This window comes from Acyrthosiphon pisum, chromosome A1, assembly GCF_005508785.2.
Source record: "Acyrthosiphon pisum isolate AL4f chromosome A1, pea_aphid_22Mar2018_4r6ur, whole genome shotgun sequence".
NCBI lineage: Eukaryota > Metazoa > Arthropoda > Insecta > Hemiptera > Aphididae > Acyrthosiphon > Acyrthosiphon pisum.
The window spans coordinates 138100178-138127296 of NC_042494.1; the positions used below are offsets into that span (position 1 = coordinate 138100178).

At 27.6% G+C, this 27119-nt stretch overlaps 1 protein-coding gene across 4 annotated transcripts in view; it reads left to right on the plus strand.

Annotated features, from left to right (window-relative positions):
• Window positions 1–27119, plus strand: part of LOC100166874 (ATP-binding cassette sub-family G member 4) — a 53651-nt gene that overhangs the window by 11013 nt on the left and 15519 nt on the right. The window contains exons 1-2 of one of the 4 annotated variants that reach the window (XM_029488426.1): window positions 4230–4683; window positions 24840–24892. The exons of 1 other annotated variant lie outside the window; for it this stretch is intronic. The gene's annotated coding sequence lies outside the window, so the exon portion shown is untranslated. Of the gene's footprint in view, window positions 1–4229; window positions 4684–24839; window positions 24893–27119 lie in introns of those variants that run through there. 2 more of the 4 variants (XM_016806669.2, XM_003246313.4) reach the window with 2 other exon arrangements.

Here is a 27119-nt window from a genome sequence, read left to right on the forward strand (position 1 = left end):
AAAAGTCATTAAAAATTTACAGATTACACAAATTACAATTACAATCATTTTTCATATCAAAACATTAATTTAATTATTTGTAAATACATATTTAATATTTATTGGTATGCGTTTGCTTAAAAATGCTAAAATTTACAATCAGAATATATTATTTTTATGTAATTTTGTTTTTTTAATATTTCTATTCTAAGCGTAGGTATTTTCTTTCTTTATTTTAAATTCATTTATTTTTAAATCAGTTTTTACTAGAATTAGCATCAGCTCCGTTCGTAGTTTTTGGGCTATTGTCTGGTTCACTAGCCCGTAATTATGGCTTAAAATCAACATCAGAATCGATATGATTTTTTAATATATAGGTAGTCTGGAAAATCCATAGGTACTTATATTATTAATAGGAGCTATTGAAATTATTTCACTAAATGCATCTGGTTAAAGTTAAAGTTTGAATAAGATATACTGAAAAAATGTTTAATAGCCACCTTCCAATTTCAGAATCATTTTTCGAGTATTCTTTTAATAACACTTTATTTTTTTTCAAACGCCTAAACCAAATATGTCCTTTATCAATTGACGGGGGTGTTCAATTGATATCAATAATATTGATCGTGTACGGGCAGCTTAAGACACTCTGTACACCCAAAACTGTACCTATCAGCTGGTTTTCATTGTTCACTATTTTGTGCACAACCGGGTTTTCGTAAATTTAAAATGTAAATTAATATATTCGCAAACGAGTCTCCACCAACCAAAATCGGTGGAATAACGGAAATATTTACGCAACACCATTTTTGACAAATTCATTTTCTTTTTGTAATTCACAAAGAAATAATCGCAGAGACTTGACGCATTATGCTCAAATATTGATGTTGCCATTTTAAAAAACTTATGCAATATTGAAATATTTTGCTTATCTTTTAATTATTTATAGATATTTGAACATTATAACTTAGTTTGATTTATGTTTGCAAATTGTTTGTTTCTCAGCCATAATATGCTTGGAAATATAATATGAGGTTTTTCATAAGTTGTCATTATAAAAATTTAAAAATTTAAATAGAATTTTTTTTAAAGTGTATGGTGTTCAAATTTTGACAAAATATACCTACCTTAAACGGTTTCTCATAAAACGATTTCAATTATAATGTTATAGTTAGGTGAGCCAAAAAAATGTGCCATAGACTTGAAACTCATATTATTATTTTCTGAATGAAAAATTCAAAATATCTACACTAATTTTAAGCTATTTACACCGGGGACTGAATTACATAAAACCACGGCACATTTACGTCGAAATCGACTTAAAATAGATGGATTATAATCGATATTTTTGACCAAAATTAATTCAATTTACCGAATTAAGAAAGTACTAATACTAATAATAGTTTTAGTCCAAACAATTATTAAAAATACAATATGCTAATCCGTCATTCATTTCATTCGTTCAAAATCATTTTTTCGTATATACCAATACCAGCATGGTTTATCATTAGAATTAAAATTTAACGCATATTATACTACCTACATTACAGTAACCTACTCAATGCCAAGGTAGTTGCACTCGAAATCTATTATACAATATAACATTATTATAGCACAGCGAGTTTGCCGATTTTAAAATTTAAAGCGGTCAAGGCTTTTTGAATTTAACCCTTCAATATTTTGTTTTAGCTTAATAACTATTTAAAGATACCTATACGAAGAAAAAAAAACTCTGAGATTCTGAATAATCATTCATATTACTAATCAAAAACGTTTTTTCTTATCCCCCGCTGTTAAATGGACCCATGGACATGTTTATGTCATCAATAATTATTATCATATGATGGTTTATTTGATGTACTTAGTGACGTTCTAGTGATGTCCAACGGTCTAATATAAGCGTACATTTAGTTAACTACACAGGTACTGCGTACATATTTTTGACCTTAAACTATATTATGTACCCCATACCTACCATAATATTAATACAATAACTAGAAGTACTTAGAAGTATTTATTATTGCATTCAATTAGACTGACATTAAATTGATCATAACGAAATAGATATATATTTGTTTTTTTTTTAATTATAAGAAGTTAAAAGTCATATTGTAAAAAAAAAATACTGTAACGATACTAAGAACTGAGTATAGGTGTTTTGCTCACCTTGGGGCAAGATAGTGCAGTGTTGTATGTATTATTATACAATAAATTTGAAAGCAATGACAAAGCATCGCATTGAAAAAACAATATCTACTGAACGAAGCTCGGTTAATTTAAGTGGTTGTGTAGTTTTTGAAATTTTAAGTACTCATAAAAATAATATAGGTAAAGCGTTTTAAAGTTTAATAAATATATACCTATTATATAGCTAGAATATAATTTGAGTACCTAACCTTGGATGAAAATTGCAAGTCTTAGTATAGGTATATGAAATTGTATGTCTTATCATAACAAATGTACAAGTAAATAAAAGTCTGATCAAATGATACCGTTACCTAATACATTTCCATTTCATTTTTTTAAAATTATTATCCAAACGTTTTGCACAACTAAATTTTATTAAATATGTTCTAATAATAGTAAAAAGTTCAAAGTTGTGTTCCATATTATCACCCGACGATCGAATTATAAATACTATTATTTCATTATTATTGTATGCTAATTTCTTTAACCCGAACACATTTCAAGCGCACTCTTTAAGTTTATTTTCCGATACTTAAACATTGTATATATGCATTATGTACTACAACTAGTACAATTTCTTTAATGCTTTAAAAAAATATCGACCATGCATTGTGAATAATATGTTAACTTTGATAAAATTATTTGCTATAATAATAATATATTGATTACTGTAACTAAATAGGTAACACAAAATGAACAACTAAATCACTCATCCAATCATTTAAACTCTAAAATAGGTAGCTGAAATAACATATAGTATAATAGTATGAGGGGAAAAAAACAAGTATCTATTTAAATAAAACAAAATTTGAAAAACAGAAAACACTAATAATTCCATCGGGCCATTCCTTTTCCAATTACTTCGAATAAATATTAAACATAATAATATGTAGCCATGTAGGTACGATATTAAGTTATGAAATCGTATCAAATTGCATTGGTTTTAAATATATATTAGACCACATCGTAGGCCCAACCTAACCAACTCTGTCAGAACTGTTTTCAAAACATATCATTTATTTTGATTTAAGACGCCCGTGCCAATGTAATTTTGTACACAATAACACGCTCTGCGTAAATAATGATCTTGTTCCGTAGAATCAATCAAATTTGCTAATTTTTTTTAAGTAATTGTGGGTAATATTCTACAGGACGCATCGAACTCCGTTTTTAATCTTTTAATCTCAAACTTAATAATATGTCTTCAAAAACAATACAATTTTAAGTTTTTTTTTATAAATAATGTAATACCGTTATTTAAAATAAAATTAAAAATCGGAGTTCAATGGGGCCTGTTAGAAGTCTTCTTCTTTCTGATGAAAAAATAGTTATAAAAATCCGACAATTCTGCAAGGCCTGTTTTATCGATATAATACATCCTATCCCCCCCCCCCCTAAATAGGTATCGGGTAGTAGATTAGTGGAAAAGTATTATAATATGAAGGTAGCAACTAAAATATAAAATTTAATTTTCAAATTGTATAGAAAATAAATATATAATTGGCTCTTAATAAACACAGAATAAACGGATAAACAATATTTTAATGTACCGGCAAAAATGTATGACGTATTCAAATGTGCTGCACTTCCCGGTAAAATTCGTTATTTATTAATAATATTAAACGTTAGATATTTTATCCATATACATTATACGTAATTTAATAAATTGCTGTGCCAACTACCTTTAGTTATTATGGTTATCCACATACATATTATATAGGTTTTTGATACGGCAATTAAATTGCGTAAAAATGTAGGTATGAATAAAATATCGAACGTTTAATAACAAGTAACGAATTTTACTGTAACGCATCCAGCGGTCGCGACTGCACACCGTTTAATCACGTACCTTCCTACCTACCATTTACATATCGTATCGCATAAATAATTGAGCTATTTTAATCTTATAAGATTATAGTCGTCACTCGAACGACCGCGTTTTCGGTAGAACGCTAAAAAAAAAATTGTCATCGGATGCGTTGCCATGGCAACGCACGGCGCCGGTTCTTGGCGGGTGACCGGCGGAGCGGTATAAACCGACGTCTATATACCTACCTACTCGCTGTTTAGACGGTGGCGCGTAGTCTGAATTGAACGGCTTGCCGAAGCGCACGTTCGCCGTTGTAGTGTACGTATTTCGCGCGATCTCGGCTTTCGTTTCCGACGAATATTTTTTTGCGACCGTTAATTTTTCCGTCTTGCTTCTTTTTTTTTCGATTGATTTTTTTTGTCAACCGAACAAAATAATATATTAGTTACCGTCGACACAAGTCCTTCTGACTGGGTACTTTTCAACATGCCCATGCGTGCAGTAGTGTGCGACTAAAAACTAGTCGAAATATTCAACACCACCATAATAATATTAACTACCGGATAAATATTGAAATACGCTCGAAAATATAATAACTGTTATAATATTATTATCGTGTACACTACGAATACCTATAATACACCGTACGAGCGTTTTGGACAGATGCATCAATAGCCGCCGAATCGATTTTGAATAACTTCATCAAGGTACATCGATTTTCTATGAAGTTTATTGAACTCCATAACATTAAGGCTAATTTATTGAAGAATAATAATATATAGAACACAAAAATTCATTCGAAAACAATAATGGGGCTAATGACCTAACCTATATTTTATATTTTATATGCACCGGGCAGTTCATTAGTATACTTAGATTCATTTTCAATTTGACGTTACATTTTACGATACTGAATGATCTTTTCTTTTTTTCATATTTAAAACATTGTTGTAGTGATAGTACATTCTTTCCACTAAATTTGTATTATTATGCCTATTTAAATTTAAGATGATTACCTACTGATTTACTAGGTATACGAATTTTTACATATTGGTACACATGTATATTAGGTACTGCAATAATAGGTACATAATATATTACAATTGTGTTAATATTATTAATATAATTATTATTTGTTCTGAATTAATCATATGACCATGATAATCAATGGCTCATTTTTGAATATTAAAGATGATTATGAACAAATAAGAATAATTCTAATCCAATAACATAACATTGTATTACATACGAAATGGTCGAAATGTTTAAAGACTGTAGTCTATAGTAGGTATATAGACTCTATAATATAGAGTCTATATTATACATAATATATCAATAAACCATCATATTGTATGGTTTCACATGACCTAAATGTACATGATATTGTATGCAAAACATTTAGATATTATTGTTATTGAGCATAGATGGCATGTTTTGTGTAAATTGATTATTATTTCTCTCTAGTTTGAATAAAAACATTTTCTTAATTTTGACTCTGTGTATAATATATATTTATATTATAGTATCTGTATTTTTGTTTACAGTTTCAATTATTATATAGAACAAAGTAGGTAATAAAAATAGTTATGTGTCAAAACGCATATTGTTTCACATTATACATAATTTCAGAATGTAATTTTATAAAAATTAAAGAGTATAAATTATTATAGGATTTTGATGTACAACTGAAGCCTATAAATTCTTTATTTCAATATTATCAATAGTAGGAACTAGTAGGTATTCAAAAAAAACAATTTTTTGAGCAAAATTCGTTACGACTAAAATTACAAATTAACTTTTGTGTCTTTTAAGTGTTCATTAAGTGCTAAATAAATAAAATACAACTATAGTTAGTGTAAATAAAATAATATTTAAATTGGCATCTCATAATATTCATTATCAATAATATGTTAACAGTCATCGGAATTTAAAATTAGTAATTACTAGAAAAATGTATTCTACGCATTTTAAAATGAAGAATTTTGTTTTAAATACGTTATATAAATCTTGATAATATTGATTTAATTTTTCCGTTTTTAAAATAGATGTTTAAATTCTAAAAACCATTCCCAATAATTTATTACCGATCTGTGCACTGAACATGTTACACGTGTGAGAGAAGATATAGATAACAAACTTCAGTGTGGCGTTCTAATATTTAAAATAAAAACGAAAATATGACTAGGTCTTTCTTCATATTATATTATCCGGTAAACTCGTTTCTAATATATTATGCAATATGTGCTTTTAGTGTAGACAGTAGTTGAGTAGTCTATAATATATAGTCTGTGTTTGTTATTATCGTGAAAGGATTACGTATTTACGTTTTATGCTACACAACGCGTTACTATATTTTATTTATTTTGTAAGAATACGCCGTGTAAGTATTATAATTTATAATGCTTTAAATTAGGAACGTATTTTAATAAAACGTTAATAAGTATTATTAATTTGTCTAGACCTTCGTACAAAATAATAACGTCAAAATACCCATGAGTGATTGTACATTTCTGGAAATAAAACTCTATACTTAACAGTATTATTTATTTAATTTTTTATAATATTGAGTAATTAACCGTGTGCCTGTGTATACTGTATACCAAGGTGGATTGATATCAATCCATATTGCTGTATAGTGTATACAATATATTTTACGTTTCTATTAGGTACCTATAATATACTTTAATATATATATATATAACAATAACAATAATAATAAATAATAACATAATAATTTAAAATATTAAAACTGTGACAATTTGCAAGTATTAAATAAAATATTTTAAATCGATTAATTAAGTATAATAATTAATAGTATATTATATTAAATCTATGGTATTTGTAGTTTTTTATTATATATATTGTGCATTTCGGGACTCATGTACCTACACACTATTTACTAAATTACGTTTATAATTATTTTACATTTAATTAGGCATTGTTATTAAAGATCGTGAACTTTGAAAACAGTATACTATAGTATAATTATTATTTATTATAGTAGTAGTAACTATTAGTTTACATTATTGCATAAATGCTGATTATAATTTTGATACACCAAATCTAATGAGATATTTCAAACATTAAGATTCAATTAAATATAAAAATTTTATTGAGTACAAAGTAAAATAATAACAATATCATTAACAAATTTGTGTGATATCAGTATATAATATTATTCACATTCTTTAAGATGGATTTGATTATGTTTTAATGATAAATTTATCATTTAAAAATAATATAAGTAGGTAACTATAAGGTGATTCTTTTAAAACTAAAAAGTAAAAACGTATTTTCACGAATAGTATTTGACGTATAAAATATTATGCTGAAAATCTGAAATATTTTTTTTACATCATTTAAAGTCAAAATTATATTTAAAAAAGCAGGTAAGTGGATGTCGCTCTGCTGTACAGTAGGTTACAATTGGGTCAATTTTCTATGGATTGTATTAAACTCATAGGCGCAAATAGACAAATTATTTTGGGGGGAATAAAGCCCCTCCTATAATATTTTCTAAAAATCATATATGCTCAGTACTAATTACTGATTTTTGAACTGGGGGGACTTGGCAGAAATGTAGGGGGACTAAGTCCCCCTAAGCCTCCACCTATTTGCGCCAATGATTAAACTTGAATTCAATGATATAATATCATTCTATAAGAAAAACGATTCTGAGTGCCGAGTGGAGACGGTTTGTAAGTCTGGATAATGGATATATTACCTATATTGTTATTATTTATTACATCATTTAAGTTGAATTGATATTATAATATGTTTTATTCGTTTCTATGGTGATAGATAAAGCGTTGAAATTAAAGTCCCATTTTTAGGGATTTTTTTGTAATTTGTCGGTGGTTTTTTCCGTGGCATTAAATAATTATTGAGAAAAATGACTTCTTTAAAGTACCATCTCGATAAAATTTGCTAAAAGATAAGATACTATATGTTTAAATCGAAGCACTCCTTCCGGTAGAAATTTTGTATACAGGATAAAAATAAATAAATAAATAAATACCATTATAAAACCATAATTTTAATATTTTTTATTGTCATAAATGTTTAAGCTCTTTAATTTTTGAAACGATAACATATATCATTAAACTCATAATTTTAAGCAGAATATTTTTCACAAAATTTTAATGCATAAAAGGCAAATATCGAACGACTAGTTTATATAATAATATTATCTTATAATAATTCAAAATTTAGATGCACGGTGTACTGACCAACATTTTTTGGAGTACTTCGCTCGTCGAAACTAAAAATATTTATAACATATCAATTTAATAAGAAATATATTTAAAAGAATCACCATATATAGACACAAACTATATCGTAATAATAATATGTTATACCAAAGTGTAATCGGTATGGTACTATATGGTTTTATAATATATATTTTTACAACACAATAATAATATTGTCATTGATTTATAAAACACACATGGTAATAAGAACATTTATCTACATGTACTTACATTTATAACGTTCAAGTGTTGTACATTTTTTTTACTGCATTCTAACAAAATAATTTATGTATTTTCCCACGTTAATATTCAGCGTTGGCATTATATAATTAATATATATGTTTTTTTTATTTTGGTTTCATAGTTTTGTTATAATTTATATCATTTTGTTTCTATTAATCTATCATTAATTTAAATATATATATAGTATATACATATATATAAACGAATACATATTTTAATTAAATTTCAAAATTAACATCTTTACTGATAAAAAATTTAAATATTATGTTTTACAAACTAAGTTGAGTCTTCAATGATGCTTTACAGTTGTCAGACGATTGATGAATATTTTGAATAGGTAGTACTTATTATTTAATTGATTCATAAAGCAAAGCCATAAGTGATAATGTCTATTGTCCACTCACAACCATAAAACCAAATACATAGATGATTTAAAAAGTTATAAAGTGCCTTATTGTCGGTGTTTTATAATAGCTTACTGTAAACACATCTTAATATTGTACATCATAATATCAAACTATATTATAATTAAATACTTTTTAATTTTTAATAATAATAAATCTACATGCATAAAAATGAATGTATGTCTGTGTGTCCATATATGGACATATATTACCATGAAAACTAAGCCCAGGAGCAGATATAGAATGCTTGTCTAGTTGTCTGTGTGTCTTTTGGTTGCCATGGTTACCATGGGTTTCGAAGCTATTATAATAATTATTATTGGTTGCCATGGTTACCATGGGTTTTGAAGCCATTATAATGATATTATTATTGGTTGCCATTGGTTTAAAATTGCTGATATGGTAACCGTTATATTATACAATAAAACATATTATTCATATAAAGTTAGAATTTTTAATGGGCAACGAAGTGCACGCGATCAGCTAGTAATAAAATAAAGTACAATAATAATGTATACGTACTTTGTATTAAGTTTACTGTGCATATTATAATATTATATTATTTAATCTGCAGAAAACAAGTTGATATTTCAAACATTTTATTAAATTTTATAAATGTATAGGTTTTTGACGGACAGTTTGAGTATTATGATTTTTGATTCCTCGAATGTTTTTTTCGATTATAGCAATATTATTATGTAAGTAATCGAGTATGTTATGATTATACCTAGTAAATGAATTAATAATAAAAAATGAATTGTATCACAAATAAGGAAGATAAACTACTTGTGAGCTATTCCCATTAATATTATTACAATTATTTATAACTATATTATGACCGTTAGATAATAATCAGCGTTATTTACCAACACGTCCCCTAAAAGAAGAAAATAAACAAATTTATCGAACTATCTAATATTACTTATATCGAACACAAAGACCTTGTGATAATACGCATGCCTATCGTTGCTGCAGGTGCACAAGCATAAAATAATCTATTATATTGAAAAAAAGACACCCCATACACGTTTCGTCAGTCGTTAATTTTCGGTCCTGCTAACATTCGTGTCAAGGATCGCACAATACGTTCGGTGATATCACATCAGAGGTGTAGGTTATTTTTGTCTATTGTCTTGGAATAATGTATAATTTGTGGGAGCATTATACGTTTACGTTCGGGAAACAATAATGCTGCACATAAATATTTTATATTACTCGCCAATCGCCATGGTTGGTATTGCCGTAATTTCATATTTAAGTGTTTATCACCACCACCCCACAACATATACTCTAATGTGCATTATTTAATATTTGCTTATAACAAAGTTATGATGTAGGCATAGGTAGGTAAATAAAATTCGACCGAAAGGCCGTTTCCGGACCTTAGCATAAAGTTCGGCGCATTCGAAAAGTTGACGCAGCTGCGTAAAAATTGAGACTTTCGGCCCGCCACTATAGGTGTAATTGGAATACATACGTCCTATACCCATTGCCTTGTACCAACATCACCTCTTTTGTTTTCCCGTCTTCTAATCCCACGGGATGATTATTGTGTTATTTTTTTCTTCCACCGATTCGCGAATATTGCGATCGCGATAAATTCGATCGATTCGGAGTGGGCCGTGACTGATGGGCACAACAAATATTATTGTGTTTATTCTTTGCTCACTTGGCGGCGGTCACCTCTTCTTCCGACGCGATGCGATTATTGCATTATTATTATCTTCAGCCGATTCGTAAGCATCGCGATCGCTACGAACTCGATCGATACGGTGACGGACACGACAAAAAAATGTGTTTATTTTTGTTCACTTGGCGGTTGACGACCCCTATGCGACTGATGAAGGATATTAAACACGAGCCAGCACCAATGAGGTCACCGGCTTCCTTGTTCAAGACGACGAAATCGCACCGCGACTGCTGCTGTAAACCGCGGTTTTGCGTAACTCACCGCCAAAGAGCCTGTTCGCAAGTAGGATATATATATATGCACCTGCATAACATAACATAATTATTATAATATCCACACCGGTTTCAAAATATAATATATTTTATTTCGTGTGTTTATAATAATATTATATACATACGCGCGCATCCTTGATGGCCGGTGCGTTTGCAGCAGTTTGACTGGGTAAACGTCACAGTTGCTTTTTGATTATATAATATTTTGAAGTTCACTATCGTACACGTATAAACAAACAAAAAAAACATACAGTTATAAGTCATTACGATTATTTTTTTTATTATACCCGCGTTGACCACTGCAATAATATTATTAGGAATAAAAAAAGTTTTAGAATATAGGTCATAAACTCCATGAATTAGACTAAACCGTACCGATCTGATGTAAAAATGGTTGAACATACTTCGTAGAATCTTATACGTGGTTTATTGCTCAAACTAAAAAGAAAGGAGCATGTTGATTAAAATCCTGTGTAGCTGTGACGATGTATTCACAAGCGCGTGAACATAAAAATAATACCCTCGATAATACCAGTATAGCCGTATAGGTATGTCAAGTATACGTATAGTATATATAGGTATAATAATATTATTATTTATACTATTGTAGAAAATAAAGACAGATAAAAAATATTATATAACGATGCGGACTATTATTAATAATTGATATGTTATGAAAGATCATAATATTAGATGCCTGGTTGTTTCAAGTAAAAGTGTTTAAAACAATATGGCGAAGAACGTAGTTATAGTATACTTCAATAAAGGTTGGTTACCTACGTGTTGTGTTTAATAAAAATTATTTTGTAGATTTAACTATTTAAGACATACGTAAATTACCCATATAACCTATATTTTGTCACCTCAATCCCCATTTATACTTAAAAAATCATAGATAGAGTACTTATATAAGAGTAACAGGAGCGAAATGCATACCGCTTATAATATGTTTAAATGTAATATATAAAGGTAGGTAGTTACTTATCATTTAGGTAAATTAACTGAATTTGTTTATTTTTTTTAATCTTATGCTTTACAATCTTGACGAGTATAGTAGCATTATATTCTATTATAATTATTATACCTACTCTACTCAGTAAAATAAAAAAAGTAAAATTTCAGTTTTTATGAAATAAAACCATTTTATTCACAGGTAAATAAAATAAATGTACCTAATCCAATTCAGTTAATTTGAATTTAATTAATTTATACGATTTCATCTCATATTAAAATGTTGATCTTGAAAACTAGTACCTACAGCGCGTAGGTAGCCTACCTACATTACATAATATTCTTCCTGTCTTCGTATAATTCTATACTAAAAATTTCAATGTTAACAAGTATTCAAAAAAAAAAAAAAAACGAGTTACTCAAAATGTGTAGTCTATATATACAGTATACAGTATACCTATCTATTATTTAAGTTCTTTTACACGATATTTTAGCGATTGCACTAAAGATGATATGACAATACTGTAAAGTTTATTTTTCATATTATAGTTTCTTAAAATTTTCTCCAAACTTATTGGAAAAGGATTCAGATAACTAAATTATAGGTATGTACTTCAAGTCAAAAAAATATCAATACATATGAAATATTTACAACTCATTTATCCTTTAATGCTTACCTGCTGAACAGATAATTTTAAAATAAATATATTCCCAGAAGCCTCGCACCAGGTTAATAAAATTTAAACAATAATATTTGAACATTGTGTCGAATGATTATTTTATAGAATTTTGACTATCATTACCTACTCATGTTTAAAATTCAACATTTTTATTCCTTTTTTTTATTCATACTTTTTTATTAAAAAGTTATATTTCGTATATAATCACTCTATTCACATATATCATATAACAGATAATATACCAATTAAAATCAAATTTTGAAAGTAATATATTATGTATAGTTATTTAATTATTATGATTATACATACTTGCCCTACGTACTTACTAGAAGACTGAAGAATAGAATATATTAATTTATTAAAATTTTTCTTGCAATTCAAAAAAACTTATTGCATACATTATTATATTGAGTTAATGTTTGTGGTCTGAAAAGTGAAAATATTCAAATATCTACCTATTAAAATGTTTTTGTGATAACAGTATAGTTAAAAAGTTGTGTACCTAAAAATAAAATATTATATTATATTTAATACGATATTTTAGCATAGTAACAAGGAAAACATTAAAAAAAAAAGTATTTTGTATATGAATGTCTCATATATATGCGTGGTCAAAGATTTAAGATTTAACTATCAATTTATTGTTTTGCGTTTAAAAAATAATAACTGCCTAGTAAACATGCAAAATATTGCTAGGTCATTTTCATATATCAAAATATAAGATATAAACTGATAATAATCGATTAACATTGGCGATGTGTTCTTTCAGATTCAGTCAACAAATACTTTGATAATAGTATTGATAATTTGTATTTCATAGAATAATAATCATATAACTTATAATCTTGATAAAATATTAATTGTGGATAATATCCATACATATTATGTTTAAGTAGCTACATGCAGAGTGTTTTTGAAAACATTTTCATTTATTTTATAAAATTTAAAATTAAGGTTAGATATACTTTATTACATCACAACAATCAAAAAATTTGATGAGTTTACAATACTATCTTAATAACCTATTACATTTTAATGACGGTATAATTTTTTTGGGGATTTTACTATAATAGTAATACTTGATTTTTATCAATACAATATGTAGTTTTGGAAATTAATAATAATTGGAATTTTGATACAAGGTTACTTATTAGTTATTACCTTTGTATTATATACATTTTATACACAATACATTAAAAATTAATATGTTAACTCATCATTTGTTATAAGAGGTCGTAACATTAAAAAAAAAAAGTCAACATTACTATAAATGATATTATGATGGTGTAGGTATTATAAGCTCTGCAGTCTGTACAGAATCATAGTTCAATGATTTATCGCTGTATTCATAATTAAAATAATAATAAAACAATACTTCAATATACCTACATTGATGTTTGATACTTGATAGCATGTTCATTGGTGGGGTCGAGGGGGGGGGGATTTAAAATTAATTAAAAATAAGGAAATTAATGAATTAGGAGAGGTTAGGCCTAGCGATATATCACTTATAAGACTGCAGTATTCTATAGCGCCTGTGGATTTTAAGAGACCACGGGGAGACGAATATGATAAACTATTATTTAAAAGTGATAATGATAACATTGCCAGTATCCAATTGCAGCATTCCGTATCTATATATAGATTAATGATTATAGAGTCTAGACCAGTAATCTAAAATGTGTAACCCGCGAACCTTTTCAGTGTTGTCCGCAAGAAACATTTATTGCTTCAAACATTTTTAAAATAAAAAAAAAAATGATACGTAGATCTTTTGTAATACCTAATATTAAATACAGCTTTATATTATAATAACAAATTATGATCGATAAAATAAATAAATGTTGTCTGAATTTATTTTGTTTCTTTTGGATTTAGTAGGTATCAATGATGGGCAAAACAAAAAAAGGTGTTTTGCCCGAAAAAGGCGTTTGACGTATAAATATAGTATGGCTCATTGGTAATTTGAATTTGAAACCACTGTTCTAGTCAATTGTTGAACTTAATAAACAATACCAATATCCAGAGTTTTTTTTCGGGGGGTGGGGAGGGGACAAAACATGTATAGGTACCTATTGTAACTTAATTTAATTTAGGTTTTGATATTTGGGGGGGGGGGTGGTCCAGAGGGTCTGGACCCCCCTCAGTATACGGTCTTGATAACAACGTATAGTGCATCTATATATAGGTTAAGTACTCTATAGTCTATAGGACCTGAATTTTAATTCAAAAAATCATACTCACATAAATTATATACTTACTATACAGAACACTGTTTCTCCAACTGTTACTTTTTACTACGAAATTTGATAGGTAATTTATCAAATACATCAAAGAACTACCCATTATTATTATTATTTTTTTTTTTTGAAATTTTAATTTCTAGTAATATATTTTTTGATCACTTTAAATACTAAACTAAAAAAACCTACCCCAAGTACAAAAACGTTAAAAAAAAATAGTTACATTTTATTTATAAATACCTATCTGAAAATTAAGATTTTCACTCATTATGAAACTTTTGAAAAATGTATAGGTGCAAACAATATGTCCATTAAATTGTAATTTAATTAATTTAGAATATTATATTTTAACATGAATAAATATGGATTATATAATAATATTATTTATAGGTACCAGGTACCTATACGTATATAATTTTTAAGGATTTTTTTTTGCAATTATTAATACAGCTTTTAAGAGCATTTTCATAAGAGAATCCGTGCTCTTGCATATTTAAACAGAAATTATAATTATTGATGATGGATGGATATGATCACATTTCAATTATTGATTATTGATTATACTCCACTGATTATAAATAAATATTGAAAACTTTGTAGCCCGTTAAGTATTGTATTTAAGTGCTAATAAGTTTCTTATTAATGTTATTCAGAACAAAAAGGCAAAACTCAATGTTAGTACCTACATTGTTACTATTTTTATTGTTAATATATTTCAATAATTGTTTATACAATGGAAGCCATTAGGTATTCGGATCGATTCTTCACCCTGGAGCTTGCACCAAGGTGAGCGTAGGTGACAAATTTTCGAGATTTCCTAACCCTCCCCAATGAATACCCACTAGTATTTCTACAACAATAATTAAAGTTAATTTTAAATAATGAAATAATTTAGAAATTATACCCTTCATTTTTTTTCAAAATAAAAATTTAGCAATCTATAATTATAAATATAATGTAAATCTTTTCAAGGTATTTAAATAAAATAGTAAAAGAAAAAGTGAGTGTTACTCTGCTGTACAGTAGGTTACAAATGGTTCACTGTAATGGGTGGTGTTAAATTTTAATTTAATGATATAATATCGTTGTATACAAAAAACAATTCTGAACGAAGACAGTTTGTCAGCCTATAGGATATTTTATATTGTTATTATTAATACGTAGCTAGTAAGTTAAATTAATATTATTTGCATATTATCATATTTCAATATTTCAATATTTCAATATTTGTATACCTATAATAATATATCTATATAGGTTATTTTTTTAAAAAAATAGTCATAAAAATCCGATAATTCTACAATTCTCATAAATGAGGTGGAAACTAAAATATAAAATGTAATTTTCAAATTTTATAGAATTGTGGACAATTTAAAAACTAGCACCTTGACCCTTAAACCATTAATTTATTAAACAATAATATTGTTTAAGGCATTATACGGTGCTTCGGCACTGTCTTGAGTTAGTTTAGTAGATATAACAGCTATTTAAATTGTATGAAATAATTTAATGATTATAATTATTTGATATTTGTGATTTTTCTAGCATTGGTAAATCTCTTCAAACCCAATTTAAAAAAGGTGGGTAAGTGGATTTCGCTCTGCTGTACAGTAGGTTACAAGTGGGTCACTGTATAATGGATGGTATTAAATTTGAATTCAATGATATAATATCATTGTATAAGAAAAACGATTCTAGCTGAGTGGAGACGGTATGTTAGTCTAGGTATAAGACATAATATTATATTAGGTACCTATAATAAATTCCAAATTAATCATATCATAATATTTATTAGGTACTTATAACGCGTTATACATCAACAAAAAACCGTGGTAAAATCATAGATATATAATAGTATACTTTATAAGTTTCAAGTACCACGAATAATATTTTTAAATTACAACAAAATATAACTAAAATCGTTATTATTGGTTACTGAATATGTAATTTCGTGTTATTTGAATATAAAATAACAACTATAAAAAAAACCACGTTTTATATTTTTTAGAGTTTTTGGTTACAGAATAATCTAGTTACGTGGAACTTTGTATTAAATGTTATAAGCCTTAGCTATAAAATTTGAATATTTTATAATTTTTAACTACAAAACTATTTTTTAATTTTATATTTGATAAATTTTGTCAAAATTCAAACTCTAAATGCTTATAAAAAAAAATGTGTGCCAATGTATTTTTAATATTTTTAAACTGTTATTGTAACAATTTATCAAAAGCCTTGTATTAAATGTTCACTCTTTTTGACCCAGCAAATGAAATTTATTAGCAAAAATAAACTAAAAATATCCGTAAACCGCTCAAAACATAATTTGCACATTTTCATGATTTTTCCGTATTTTGTCAAGATTTGGACTTTAAATGCTTATAACAAAATGGTGACTAATGATTTTTGATATTTTTCAAACGCCATTGTAACAATATATTAGGCTAGCCTTGTATTACATTTTCAAGCTTATTTACCCAACAAATAAAATTTTATTGACGTTTATAGAAAAAAAAAAAAACTGAAAATGTCCGTAATAACAGTTCAAAACAAATCAAACTGTGTTGAAAATTTTATGGTGTGTAGAAAATGCTAATATAAACATTCAGTCAAAATGAAATTTATCCTCGTTAATTTGCTATAGAGTTACACCAAAAACCAACATCGATTTTGCGTACAAATTCCCGTTTTTCATTAATTTTTTTTTTGTTTTCATAGCGCTATTGATAACTACTGGAAAATGTTTACTTTTGATCCCCCTAACTCCAAAGTACCAACTAGGTTAACTTCCCCATCAGAAAATATACTGTTGAAGAAAATCTAAGTATTTTTACTTTCATAAAAGGTGATGACAGACACAAGAAATATAAAAAAACACACATTGTAAATCAATACATTCATTGTTTCACTCAGAATCTAAAATTGAAATTTTACTTATTTTTAAATTCTTAAAATCCGTCAGTTAAAAAAATCATTTTAATTAAAAACAGGTTTTTTTGATAATTTTAAGATGTTTTTTTATACGTTCAAACTCTTCAAACAACATCATTTATTATATGTTATAAATTACAATAATATAACTGACAGTGTGTGACAGAGAGTGTACTGTGTACTTAAAATTTGATTCCTCTTTTGGTGAGTTTTTTGAGGGGTGGTTTGTTCAACAAAAATGTATCCATATGAAAAAAAAAATAATACGATAAGAATTTACGTTTAGAGTTAGAGTGGTCAGTACATATTTTAATTACCATGTGGTATACCATCATCCGCTCTTTTATATTATTTGAAATTTCATTGTATTAATATTTAATTTAAAATTACTCATTTGTGTTATCATTGAACTTAATATGTTGATAGATTAAATTTATTTTAAATTGTTACTGCAAAAGGCCCTTAATATTACCCTTAATACACGTTAAAAGTTTTGATTTTAAAATTGCGTATCATCAGAAATTACAGCAGACGCTTAAATACGCGTCTACAAAAGTATACTTATATAATATATTTTTTTATAAAAATTAACGTACAGGTGTATTATTATTTTTAAGTATATCAGAAAATTAAAGTCGACTTATAAGTTGAATAGCTTTAATTTATTTTTGTCTCGCCAAAAAGTGTGCTCTATTAATGTATATACCTAATATACAAAACAATCCTGCAAATAATGTGTTGCTAATATGTAATTTACGAACACTCTTTTTAATCTAAATAATTTTAATAGATGGGAATTTTTCATAAAATTAATTTTAAAAACATTTAAAGGTTATCCGATGAATGTATACTATTTATCACAGTGCCTACATTTCACAATTAAAGAATTTTAACATTTAAAAACATAATAAGTAGGTCAATAAACGTAATTGTGTACATCTGTAGTCTGCATTGCTGTAATCTGAACCCATTATTTGATATGATTATTTTACTGATAAATCATATTATATTTATATAACTTTGAAAAGGATAATATTAATGGAATTGTTAATTTATTATTAATTCTCAGTACAAAATGATATATGTTCAGTTAATGCAAAAATTCAAAATCGTGTAAGCTTTGGAAGTCAATACTCAATACGGAATGATATGTTTCATAGGTTGATATTACGATGACTTTGAGAATTTTAAGTTCCCTCAGGATATTTCCCCAGAAGATTTAGTCCATCTGTACACTTGTAAAATTAGTAGGTTTATAACATTAAAATAAACATAATATTTTAAGCATCACTCGTTATTTATTTATATACTTATAGCTGCATAATATGTCTGGAGGCAAAACGTAAGTAGTAAGTTCAAGGTTGAAATCTGCTTAACTTTTATAATACCTAGGTAAAATTGTCAATCTCCCCTCCCCCACACATACTATTCGATGAAATATACACTGATGTAGATATACCATACTGTCTAAATATCCACCTTGCTACCATAATACACGGTAACACTCAAATAATTTAACCCAAGTATAAAGTATTTATTTTTAACGCGAATTTTCAAGAGTAATCTATACTTACCTATGACTAACAGAGCGTGTTTACACATTTAGCACTAATGTACTACATAGCTGAGTCATTTCGAGTGATCCGCGGAAATTTGTTTGCTATAATGAGCACCTTTAGTATATAGGAACGACCGTCATCGTATAGACACCTGAGAAAATGTACATGTGGCTTTCAATATATCTAAGTTACACGTGAAAATTAGTAAGCGCGCACAAACCTCGCGTCTAAACCTCATTTATATAATTATGGCGTTGTATATCCACTCATCGGCACCACCCAAGACATGTCTAACTTCCAAATAATAATTACAGTACTTAACGATTTACGGTTATAACGAGTACCTATAGTCTGTGTGTGTGTGTGTCTATTAAGAGCAGTGCGCTGCGCAGGTATTGCGTATTACGCGTGTGCCGTGTGTATAGGTTCATTCACCATGCATTGCACCAGGACAAACGTCAAACACATCATCGCAGTGTCGGAAGACTATATTCATCCGTAGGTACAGCACCGTCACCGTGGGGTTTGGAAATATTATATTTTATTCCTGTGGGTACGTATATAGTATAAAATATAGGGACTTAATATAGGCACACCGTCGGAACGACACTGCCACTCACCTAACACACATAATATGCCAGTCGATGGCACAGCGTTATAAAACGTAATTATATGATTAATGACCAATATCACGCAGCACGTAGTCAATGACCTATAATATTATATTGTTTAATATTATTATTGTTATTACTATTTATTTGTTGTTTTGTTAAGCGTAGATATACTACGATATACGCACTCACATATACATATATATATATATAGTAGTAACCTACCTATGGTTTTCGTAGGATTTTCGTATATTGTGTTCGATTCGCAATAGGTCACAATTATGTAGGTACACGCGTGTGAGATAGCGTTATCACATCGATATAAATAATAATATGTAAGACAAAATGTGATTTAAACTGCAGCAACAGCCGGTATCTACGCCTATTTTTGCGCTTTTACATATTATACTGTTGATATTATTATTATCGTTGCACGTTCACCTAACCGTTTGATATTCACATGACCCACATAATCCGACCGGACAATTCCTGATATGAACAGATCTCAGCCGCAGTCGATTTACATTGTACGTTGCCGCCACTCGTCGTTCGCGCAATTGATGTAACACACTCGTAAAAAATACACAACGTCTAACAATTACTGAGCAAGCTATGCAAGTGTGTAAAGATGTATATTATACGGAGTGATCCATTTAACTAACCAGTTCATTTTCCTAGTCAATTTTAGTGTTTTGAACAAAATTTATCTTGATCAATATTCGATAGGTATTTTACAAGTTGGTACCTACATCAAAGTTTTAGAAAAGTATTCTGCTTTTAATGATGAAATTATTAATATACTTATATACATAATACTATTATACGTTATAGGTATATAAGTTGTATCAAAACCATAGTTTGAAAATCTAAAAAGTAATTATAAATAATAAGTAATAATAAATTGTTGTGTAAAAATGTTAAATATTTCAAACAATTTCTACAAAATACCGTTATTTTCAAAACGCTAAAATTGCGAGGACAATTTTAGCGTATAGCCGTGTTGTAGATATGGATAACTCTCTATAAGTATACATACAATAATATATCTATATAGGTTATTTGTATTGTATATATATAAAATACGAGCATACGACTGTATATCGCGCGTACCCTATATAATAATAACAATAATTAATAATAATAAAATGTTTTGTATAATATTTCTGCTGCAGCCGGTCAGACTAGTGAACCAAGTTGTTATGCGTCGGTGAAAAAAAAAAAGATTTTTTATTACATGTTTCTTTATATTTCACTCGTACCTATATAATACTGCTACAGCGCGTGTATTATATAGATAACAAGAATGACATAATATTCTGTACATCTGTTTACGCACGCACACACACACACACACACACACACACACAAATCGGGAAGAGAGTATAGGCAGTATATATATATATATATATAAACATTATATTATGCTAGAAAAACGTACCTAAACGCCATCGGGTGTTGGGCAACGCGGACGATATTACACGCGGTCGTAGCGCGGAATAAATGCGGCCAAGTGATAGTGAAAGTGCCGGCGACCGCCATGTGATCGTATAATACATAATAGGTACGCGATGCAGTAGTGGCATCTCCTCCAACGATCATAATAATAATAATAGTAATATATATATTATTATTACGTTTTATTTTTTTTTTCTACCATAGGCATAATATACCCAATGATAATATTAATATTATGTAGGTACCTATTATGCCTATAATAAATTATACGCGTCTTATTATTTTTTAAACCGCGCAAGCTTCTATATAATAATATATCATCATTGGTCGAAAAATCGGAAGGTTTAGAGGAGGGGAATTAGATTATATAGTATTATAAAATCTGATAAAAATAAAAACCACCGTTGGTCGCCGCGATACGACGGGGACGTGCTGAGAGAAGCGAGAATGTTTTTTCCTTTTCTTCCGTAGGTTCGTGCCTATTTTATCTCAGCCTCCCACAAAGTAACATGTACCCCTCTCCTCCCAGCCCCCCCCAAAAAAAAAATTCGCTAATTTGTACCCCATAAACAATCGTACCCGATTTCTTCCGATATGTCGAAAGTCGAAAAGTTCCATCTCCATATTATGATTTATGATATTCGCCAAAACTATACCACTTCGGCAGTGGTCACACGTTCAACACTTCAACCCGTGAGTTAGTTAAGACCATAATATAATAAACCTTTATGTACCTTAGGCAATGTGCATTGACGAGATTCTCCGCCACAGTGTATTAAAATCGAAACGCTACTCACGTGTTTCTGTAGGTTTCGCTGTTATAATATAATCATAATATCGCTGACCATTTATTTGGCTCTCGTCTGAATACATAAAAAAAACGCATCTACCATAAAGCCGGGTTCAGATTACATCGTGTCGCGTCGTTTAGAATAATTTTCTCCGATTGGCTGAACCAGGTGGTACCATTAAAGTATGCCACTATATTATGGCATATCGTTATTTTATCACACGATACCACAACTGTGTTTAACTATAGTAACCAAACAATACCGCATAGTTAAATATATTATATCCGAGTAGTTAAATTTATGTGCAGAAATGTGATAAATAAAAAAAAAATTATAAAATGTTATCATCCGGTATAATATTCATATCATTGATATTGCATTTTGATATAAACCAAGGTAGATTATAATCTACGGTGGTATAAACCTGACAAACTGCATGACACAAAGGCACACGATCATGACACGACACGATGTAGGGTGAACCTTGCTTAAGTCATACGCAGTGAATATCCATATTATGATGTCTCATGGGGCATACAAAAAACTCGTATGATAGAGAATTTCGTTAAATAGAATTGAATAAATTTGATTCTCAAAAATATATCGTTAAACGGAAAATTTAGTTATATAGCGAGTTCGTTTACGTTGTGGAAGATTCACTGTATCATACCGTCGTCCGACGTCCATCTCGTAGGCACAAATATTATTTTTCAAGCTGTACCTGGTAAAAATTTCAAAAATATAATACGATAAATTTATACATACCCGGTATGCTAATGAACATCGCATATAGAGACCTAATCAAATAAATAAATATATACCTACTAGTATTATAATTATTGAAAAACCTACGATGGTTGGTTATTGTGTTTTAAAACATTTTTTAGTATTTAGAAATAATTAATAGGTATACATTATTACCTACAGAAAATTATGAAAACAAGCGTAATTATTATAATGTAAAATATAATTTCATGTACGACGCAACAATTTCGTATAATTTTAATATTTTTTGTCGAATATGTTATTTTTAGAATATTTTAATTTTAAATACATAATGTTATATTGAAAAAGTTGACAGTTCATTTTTAAATTAAAAACTATGCATTTAAAAAAATACCATGTCTGCGGAGTTCTCGTCATATACGCTTTGTGAACAGTGTAAACACTTAAATTAGGAGCTTCAGACATAAATAAAAACTAAAAATATATGATGATATACCAGTTCTTATTTTTATTTATTTTTTTTTTTATCCAAAACGGGTTTTACGATTTACCTATACCATAGCAATAGAAAATCTATCTTTGGGCAGATAGGTACGGGTATTTAGCATAAGATAAAAACCTGTTAGTTAGGACATTTTAAATAACATAGGTATCAAAGAAAGTAACGAATGTGTAAAATGTAATTGTTTACACTATTTGGAATATTTAAAAGTACCCATTGTAGTATTGATTGTTAATAAAATATGTCTAAGATACTCAAAAAGTTATGACTGGGGCCGGGATATTGATTGTTATTGATTTTTTATTGAAAATCTACGATGTGTCGATGTTTTCCTCGTAACTAAAACTTTTATCTGTAGCATATTAGAGCGTGAAAGAAAAACTCTTATGTAGTGAAATGTATTATTAGGCACCAAAGTGAAATAAATAAATACTAAGCCCCCATTAAGTATAGTGTGTATACCAGTAAAATAGTAAACAAAGTTCTATGAATCTACAGAAATTAAAAGTTGGTAAAATTATCGACAAATTGTACGTCTTTGTTTTCATATTATTATACTTTGTCACAATTTTTGAAAACTACAATTATTTTTCATATAATATTATCATGCGAATTGACAACCAATTCTCGATATGGTATCTATATAATATCTAATTACAATTCTGGGTCCACTGAGAAACATATTTTTCAATTTATTTTAACAGAATTTGCGGTTTTTTGAATTGTATTTTAAATTACTATATGCGTCTATATTTACCTACTATATGCATATATATAATATATCTGTTTATTATATTTATGACTTATGAGAATAACATCAACATTTTATTCTCAGTGAATTAAAAAATCTTATTTGATTTTTTTATAATTGGATGGGTATATATAACTTTACTGAGTTATTGTAATATTAGTAAGATCAACAGACTATTTCAAAAATGTTAGATACACAAAATAAAATTGAAATTTTTGAATGGTTATTATTTAATTTATTTTCAATAACATTTGTTCATTATTTTCGTCGTTAAAAACAATATCCCACCAACCTAGCATTTTCAAGATACTTGTTTATTTAATAATATTATGTAATTTGCAGTAGTTATAACAAGAATTGATATCGATTTATTTGGCATCACTGAATAAGTGTATACAAGGTCTTGATTTAGATTTTTTATGTTTCCTGAATCTGAAAGTAAGACGTACAGTCGTACAGAGTATATTATTATATTTTATTTCTTAACCTTATTGTTACACGCCTCTTGTTTACCTTCAATTTTAATTTGAACTAGAAATATGAGAAGCAGTACGGGTAGTAAAAACAAGAGAGGAAAATTAAAAAAAATATATTGTCTTAAATTATAAAAATTATGTATTACATGTATAATTATTAGTTATATTATAATAATAATAATATGTAGTATGTGTACATGTCATGTTATGCTACTAATAGGTATATCATACCTATATTGGGTTAAATTATATAATTTTAGAAATGTTATTCAAAATAAAATAACATATAACATGGTTAAGTACTTAAGTCTGTGATCTTATGTTGCAGACGTATAAAAATCAAATTCAAGACCAATTAAGACACATTGGTAAAAAAGGTGGGTAAGTGGATTTCGCTCTGCTGTACAGTAGGTTACAAGCAGTGGGTCACTGTATAATGTATGGTATTAAATTTGAATTCAATGATATAATATCATTGTATAAGAAAAACGATTCTGAGCGGAGACGGTATGTCAGTCTAGGTATAAGACATAATATTATATTATAGTCTATAGTATTTAAAAAAATTGACTTATTATAATAGGTACCTATAATAAATTCCAAATTAATCATATCATAATATCTATTAGATACTTATAACACTCAACAACAAACCGTTATACTATCATAGATATATAAAAGTATTCTTTAGAAGTTTCAAGTATACCCAAGAATAATATTATACAATCACGACAAAATAACTAAAATAGTTATTCTAGGTTTTTAATATGTAATTTCGTCCAAATTCGTACTTAAAATGACTATAAAAATAAACTGTGTAATGTATTTTTTAGATTTTTTGGTAACAGAATTAATTACTTACGTGGAATCTTGTTTTAAATTTTCAATTCTTAGATACAAAAGTTGAACATTTTATAAATTTTTAACTACAAAATTAAAATTTGATAAATTTTGTCAAAAAAATGCTTATAAAAAAAAATTGTGCATATGTATTTTTAATATTTTTCAACTGATATTGTAACAATATATCAGGAGCTTTGTATTAAATTTTTACACTTTTTGGCCCAACAGATAAAACTTAATTGATATTTATAGAAAAAAAAAAACTAAAAAAATTAAAAACAATAAAAACTAAAAATGTCCGTAAACAGCTCAAAAAGAGTCAAAATATTTTCAAAATTGTATGGTATATAGGAAATGCTAATATAAACATTCAGTAAAATTTTCATGTATCTACGGTCATTTAAGTTACACCAAAAACCAAATTAAAAAACAAAAAAAAATTAAAAATAAAAAAAAAATAAAAAAAAAAACACACATCATTGTAAAATCAATACATTCATCGTTCCACTCAGAATCTAAAAAATAAATCCAAGCTGAGGGTGACCAAAATCACGTGTACAGTGTATTAAAATATAATAAATATACTAAGAACCAAACACACTAGGATGATACTCTGACACGGTTATTTATAATAGCTAAAGAAGATCCACCAATATATGAAACCTTTAGATTAATGGTTAAACATATGATATGTAGCCGTGTAGGTACTAGGTTGAGACAGATTTCCAACAATTTAAAAATGACCTCAACATAATATAAGATACCCAACTCTTTAGATACTGCGCTCGGACAAAATGAAGACAATTACCAAAAATGAATAATATAATTTAAGAATAAAAAACGACAGGGATGGTGTGCCAGCCACTTTTTTTTTAGGATATTTTAATAAATTGTTTATATTATTTGTGTATTTTGTTATTAGTAAATAAAGTAATACGGTAGGCTAAACTAATTTTTGCCAAAATCATGGCATATATTTTGTAAAATTATTATTATATACCTGATATATTTATTTCATATTATTTACCCATAATTCAATACCACAGAACAGTGTGTAAAAGATTATAAACAGGTACCTACCTAGATCTGGATACGTTAAAATATTTCAAAAATTTAATTCTGTAAAATAATAATACATACCTACGTAATGGTGAATAGTAGGTACCAAGTATTCTTACGTTTAATATATTTTGAATTTCAACAGAATACAAAAATCACTCGAGGGAAAAATCGTTATTTTATGTTAGAAAATCTAATTTCGACAACATTGTTTAAAACGCCCAAAAAAATTGAATTAAGTGGATTTACGTTAACCTTTTTTTTAATTCCAATAAAACAACTTATAAGGAATCTTTTTTTAAATTTTTAAGCATTAAAATAAAATGTTAGATATTTTGTTAAAATGTGAACTTCAAATACTTATAAAAAGAAGTGTAACTATGTAATTTCGACATCTTTTAAATTATGCAAAAACAACTTACGATGAACCTTGTATAACTTTTAAAACTTTTTGATTTAGTAACATACATTTTATTGACATGGATTGAAAAAATTTCGAAAAAGTCTAACGTTTTTTACGTCTATAAATATCTCTAAAAGAGCCAAAATATTTAAAAAATTATATAATGTCTATAGAAAATTCTAATAATATGGTTATATGGTGAACATAAGTATCTACGGCTATCTAATCATTTATTCATATATTTTCATTTATCTATTCATATATTTGAATCCGACAAAAAAATCCATTTTGACAAAAACTGTT